The 5,000-nt window shown below is 38.7% G+C and overlaps 2 non-coding genes across 2 annotated transcripts in view; one reads left to right on the plus strand and one right to left on the minus strand.

Moving 5' to 3' along the window:
• The window catches only part of LOC113372047, a 1,927-nt gene extending 654 nt beyond the window's left edge, over positions 1-1,273 (minus strand). Inside the window, exon 1 of the ribosomal RNA XR_003366702.1 lies at positions 1-1,273. This exon is cut by the window's left edge and continues 654 nt beyond it. This is a non-coding gene — a ribosomal RNA (small subunit ribosomal RNA).
• A 2,518-nt stretch (positions 1,274-3,791) lies between these two features.
• LOC113372045 lies at positions 3,792-3,910 on the plus strand. The gene has a single exon (XR_003366700.1). It is a non-coding gene; the product is annotated as a 5S ribosomal RNA (ribosomal RNA).
• The last annotated feature ends 1,090 nt before the right edge of the window (positions 3,911-5,000 follow it).

The following is a 5,000-nucleotide window of genomic DNA, read 5'->3' on the forward strand; positions in this document are numbered from 1 at the left end:
GTTTCCCGTGTTGAGTCAAATTAAGCCGCAGGCTCCACTCCTTGTAGTGCCCTTCCGTCAATTCCTTTAAGTTTCAGCTTTGCAACCATACTTCCCCCGGAACCCAAAAGCTTTGGTTTCCCGGAAGCTGCCCGCCGAGTCATCGGAGGAACTTCGGCGGATCGCTAGCTGGCATCGTTTATGGTTAGAACTAGGGCGGTATCTGATCGCCTTCGAACCTCTAACTTTCGTTCTTGATTGATGAAAACACATTTGGCAAATGCTTTCGCTTCTGTCCGTCTTGCGACGATCCAAGAATTTCACCTCTAACGTCGCAATACGAATGCCCCCAGTTGTCCCTATTAATCATTACCTCGGAATTCCGAAAACCAACAAAATAGAACCGAGGTCCTATTCCATTATTCCATGCACACAATATTCAGGCGAATGAGCCTGCTTTAAGCACTCTAATTTGTTCAAAGTAAACGTACCGGCCCACCTCGACACTCGGTGAAGAGCACCGTGGTAGGATTTTGAGTTGGGCCGCCTTTTGACGGGCTAAGCCCACCGGTAGGACGTCCCACAGACATGCCAGTTGAACACCGCGAGCGGTGAACCGACAGTGTGGGACACAGATTCAACTACGAGCTTTTTAACCGCAACAACTTTAATATACGCTATTAGAGCTGGAATTACCGCGGCTGCTGGCACCAGACTGGCCCTCTAATAGATCCTCGTTAAAGGATTTAAAGTGTACTCATTCCGATTACGGGGCCTCGGATGAGTCCCGTATCGTTATTTTTCGTCACTACCTCCCCGTGCCGGGAGTGGGTAATTTGCGCGCCTGCTGCCTTCCTTGGATGTGGTAGCCGTTTCTCAGGCTCCCTCTCCGGAATCGAACCCTGATTCCCCGTTACCCGTAACAACCATGGTAGTCGCAGAAACTACCATCGACAGTTGATAAGGCAGACATTTGAAAGATGCGTCGCCGGTACTAGACCGTGCGATCAGCACAAAGTTATTCAGAGTCACCAAGTCAAACGGTGAGCAAGGCAAGCCCGCCACCGATTGGTTTTGATCTAATAAAAGCATTCCTTCCATCTCTGGTCGGAACTCTATTTGCATGTATTAGCTCTAGAATTACCACAGTTATCCAAGTAATGTGGGTACGATCTAAGGAACCATAACTGATGTAATGAGCCATTCGCGGTTTCACCTTAATGTGGCTTGCACTGAGACATGCATGGCTTAATCTTTGAGACAAGCATATACTACTGGCAGGATCAACCAGGGTGCTATATATATATAATAGCATAGTGCGTAAATGTCCCTCGGCGTCACCCGAGAGACCACACTTTGTATAGAAAAGTTCGATGAATATTTCTAAACAACGAATTTTCTTACATATATATATATCTGAGCCGTACGATATTCCCTGAACATAACGAACAGTTTACATCGCGACTAGATATTTTATATATTCTGCGCTTAACACAGAGGCTAGACCTTTAACAACCGTCGAAACGGCGGTCCGTACATGAAATTTGCGGTCCGCAGACCCAGTTAATTTCAAACAGTCTCTTTACCCTTCGTTAGATTGAAAACGTCGGGGCGAATTCATAAGAATTCATCGTTATAACTCACTTTTATTCTCGCTCGGAGAGTATTGAGTTGATAGCATTTGTATATTTGATTTTCCGCATAAGAGTCTTTGCGTCAACGACACATGCCCGCGGATATGCTGTACAGTATGGTTGAACACTTATAAATAAGGTCCAGAACCCGGCCGTAAACCGACATCCGAACATATACGGCGTATATAATTCCAGACACGGTCTACGACATTATTTAAAGTAACGCCGCTATATAGTTGATAGACTAAAAGTATCGAATATAATGTATAAAATACACCGGGGAATAATATTCGAACCTGCCTGAACAACACAGCGTACTTTAGCCTAAGCTTGCTCGCATCGCACTCGACACGACCTATCCCCCTATATAAGGCGCGCGGCCACAGCGTAAGTATTAGACTGAGTCCCAAGCGACGTGCATTTGACCTGCGGCGAGGGCCTGCTCGCGCTTACGGTGTGAATCGTCAAGACAAAAGTCTGGGAAAATTTCGAACTGCGAACCCTTATGATAGAAAAATTTTTGTCGAAAATTTTGTTAGATGTTCAAACAGTTTTATATATATGGACAATATGAATTATAGTTAATTATTGAGTTTTTAGGTGTTTTTTGGGTTTTTTTAAACTTTTGTATAAAATTATGTATTTATTGATTTTTATAGATCTCAATGAATATAAAACGAATTTATATATAGTTATATTATTTTTTATAATTATTTGTTTAAATTTTCTAATTTTACAATAAATGTTCAAACCAGTTTTCCTCGATTTTCTCTTAAACCGTAAAAGATACGAAAAAACTTTGTTCGTACGAAAGATGCAGAATAAAATTATGAATAAAATGGTATATGAATGGTTAAGTGTGTTCATATAATTTTCTCGAGATTTTCCGATTTTCCTGAAATTTTACGACGGCAACTCGCCTGTAGGCCACACCGTTCGGAATTCGAAGTTGCGATATATGGGAAAAAAACTAAGAATTTTGAGACCTTTCTAACGATGTATAATACTTTATATGTTTTCTTTACAGAAATATCGAATCGTGAGGAGTATTGCTCCAACCTAGCCGCACTTTGCATTTTGACAAGTTAACATCTACACATATTGCTCTATAACATGAAAACCGTAAAAGATACGAAAAAACTTTGTTCGTACGAAAGATGCAGAATAAAATTATGAATAAAATGGTATATGAATGGTTAAGTGTGTTCATATAATTTTCTCGAGATTTTCCGATTTTCCTGAAATTTTACGACGGCAACTCGCCTGTAGGCCACACCGTTTGGAATTCGAAGTTGCGATATATGGGAAAAAAACTAAGAATTTTGAGACCTTTCTAACGATGTATAATACTTTATATGTTTTCTTTACAGAAATATCGAATCGTGAGGAGTATTGCTCCAACCTAGCCGCACTTTGCATTTTGACAAGTTAACATCTACACATATTGCTCTATAACATGAAAACCGTAAAAGATACGAAAAAACTTTGTTCGTACGAAAGATGCAGAATAAAATTATGAATAAAATGGTATATGAATGGTTAAGTGTGTTCATATAATTTTCTCGAGATTTTCCGATTTCCTGAAATTTTACGACGGCAACTCGCCTGTAGGCCACACCGTTTGGAATTCGAAGTTGCGATATATGGGAAAAAAACTAAGAATTTTGAGACCTTTCTAACGATGTATAATACTTTATATGTTTTCTTTACAGAAATATCGAATCGTGAGGAGTATTGCTCCAACCTAGCCGCACTTTGCATTTTGACAAGTTAACATCTACACATATTGCTCTATAACATGAAAACCGTAAAAGATACGAAAAAACTTTGTTCGTACGAAAGATGCAGAATAAAATAACGAATAAAATGGTATATAAATGGTTAATTGTGTTCATATAATTTTCTCGAGATTTTTTAAATTACGTGGCTAAGAACAAAATTTCAAGTCAGTTATCCCTATGGCAACTTTTCAGTTGCTTCGCGTTTCAAGTCAGTTATCCCTATGGCAACTTTTCAGTTGCTTCGCGTTTCAAGTCAGTTATCCCTATGGTAACTTTTCGGTTGCTTCGCGTTACAAGTCAGTTATCCCTATGGTAACATTGCAGATATATATTAAATTATTACTGAAATTTCATTTATAACCTTATGTATACATATGATTGTATAGTTTTACTTGTCGTCAACGATCATACCATGTTGAATATACCGGTTCTCGTCCGATCACCGAAGTCAAGCAACATCGGGCGTGGGTAGTACTTAGATGGGAGACCGCTTGGGAACACCACGTATCGTTGACTTTTTGCCCTAGTATTTTACCGATGTTAAGTCAAATTATAAATAGTACATACTCTCGGTATAAACTGTTAAAATCTTTGATAGAGATGAGAAAATAGTTTATGTAAAATGAAATAATATATATATATATATAAATACTGCATATTTTGTTATAAAAGATATAAATATACTGAATATTTTGTTATAAAAGATTCGAAATATTCATGGGTTGAAAGTTACTACTTATTTAGAGTATATTACAAAAATTAAATAAAAATAGCAACTTGCACGTATTTTGCAAATTGACAACTTGCACGCATTCTGCAAATTGACAACTTGCACGCATTTTGCACATTGGCAACTTGTACGCATTATGCATTATTGACAACTTACACGTACTTTGTTTGACTGGAAACTTGTACGCATTTGATTTGATATGTAACTTGTATGCATTTTATATAATTGGTAACTTGTACGCATTTCTAGAGAACTTGGCGAAAAACATTCTCCCTTATAAGGAAAAAAAATATAAAATATATAATCATATATTCTAAATAAGAAATACCAAATGTTTCTCTTTAAAATTACAATTTCCTCGCCAATTATAAAGCATATTGAAAACAATTTAGCTTGTCTTTAAGAAATAATGAATATATCAAATATTTCCATAGAAGCGAGTTTTATGTAAAATAGCTAGAGGTACCAAAGAAGTGCCGTGTGTGTTACAATATGCACAATTTTTCGACGGCAAAGTCGAAATGATTGTGGCATACTGTAACCGGCTACAACGTAAGGCTTAAGGCTTATGCTCTAATAGCGTGGGGTGACGTCAAGCCAACATGACGAATCCCCAAGCCAAGGGCTGAGTCTCAACAGATCGCAGCGTGGTAACTGCTCTACCGAGTACAACACCCCGCCAGGTACCTAAGTCGTTTACAAACGATTCCGAGTCTCGACATCGAACTAGTGACCCATGATCGACCGCTATAGGCAGGACAGATATAACGGATGGATACCGCCACTGTCCAGCGCCTCATTCGGCTAAAAATGGCTCGTGCGATAAACGGCGTGTGCCGAATACCTAATAAATCACATTGTATTGAGCCTTTCGAC

The sequence above is a fragment of the Ctenocephalides felis genome, unplaced genomic scaffold (genome assembly GCF_003426905.1).
Source record: "Ctenocephalides felis isolate EL2017-DRISC unplaced genomic scaffold, ASM342690v1 CF-g0.4_SCAFFOLD_01534, whole genome shotgun sequence".
Classification (NCBI taxonomy): domain Eukaryota; kingdom Metazoa; phylum Arthropoda; class Insecta; order Siphonaptera; family Pulicidae; genus Ctenocephalides; species Ctenocephalides felis.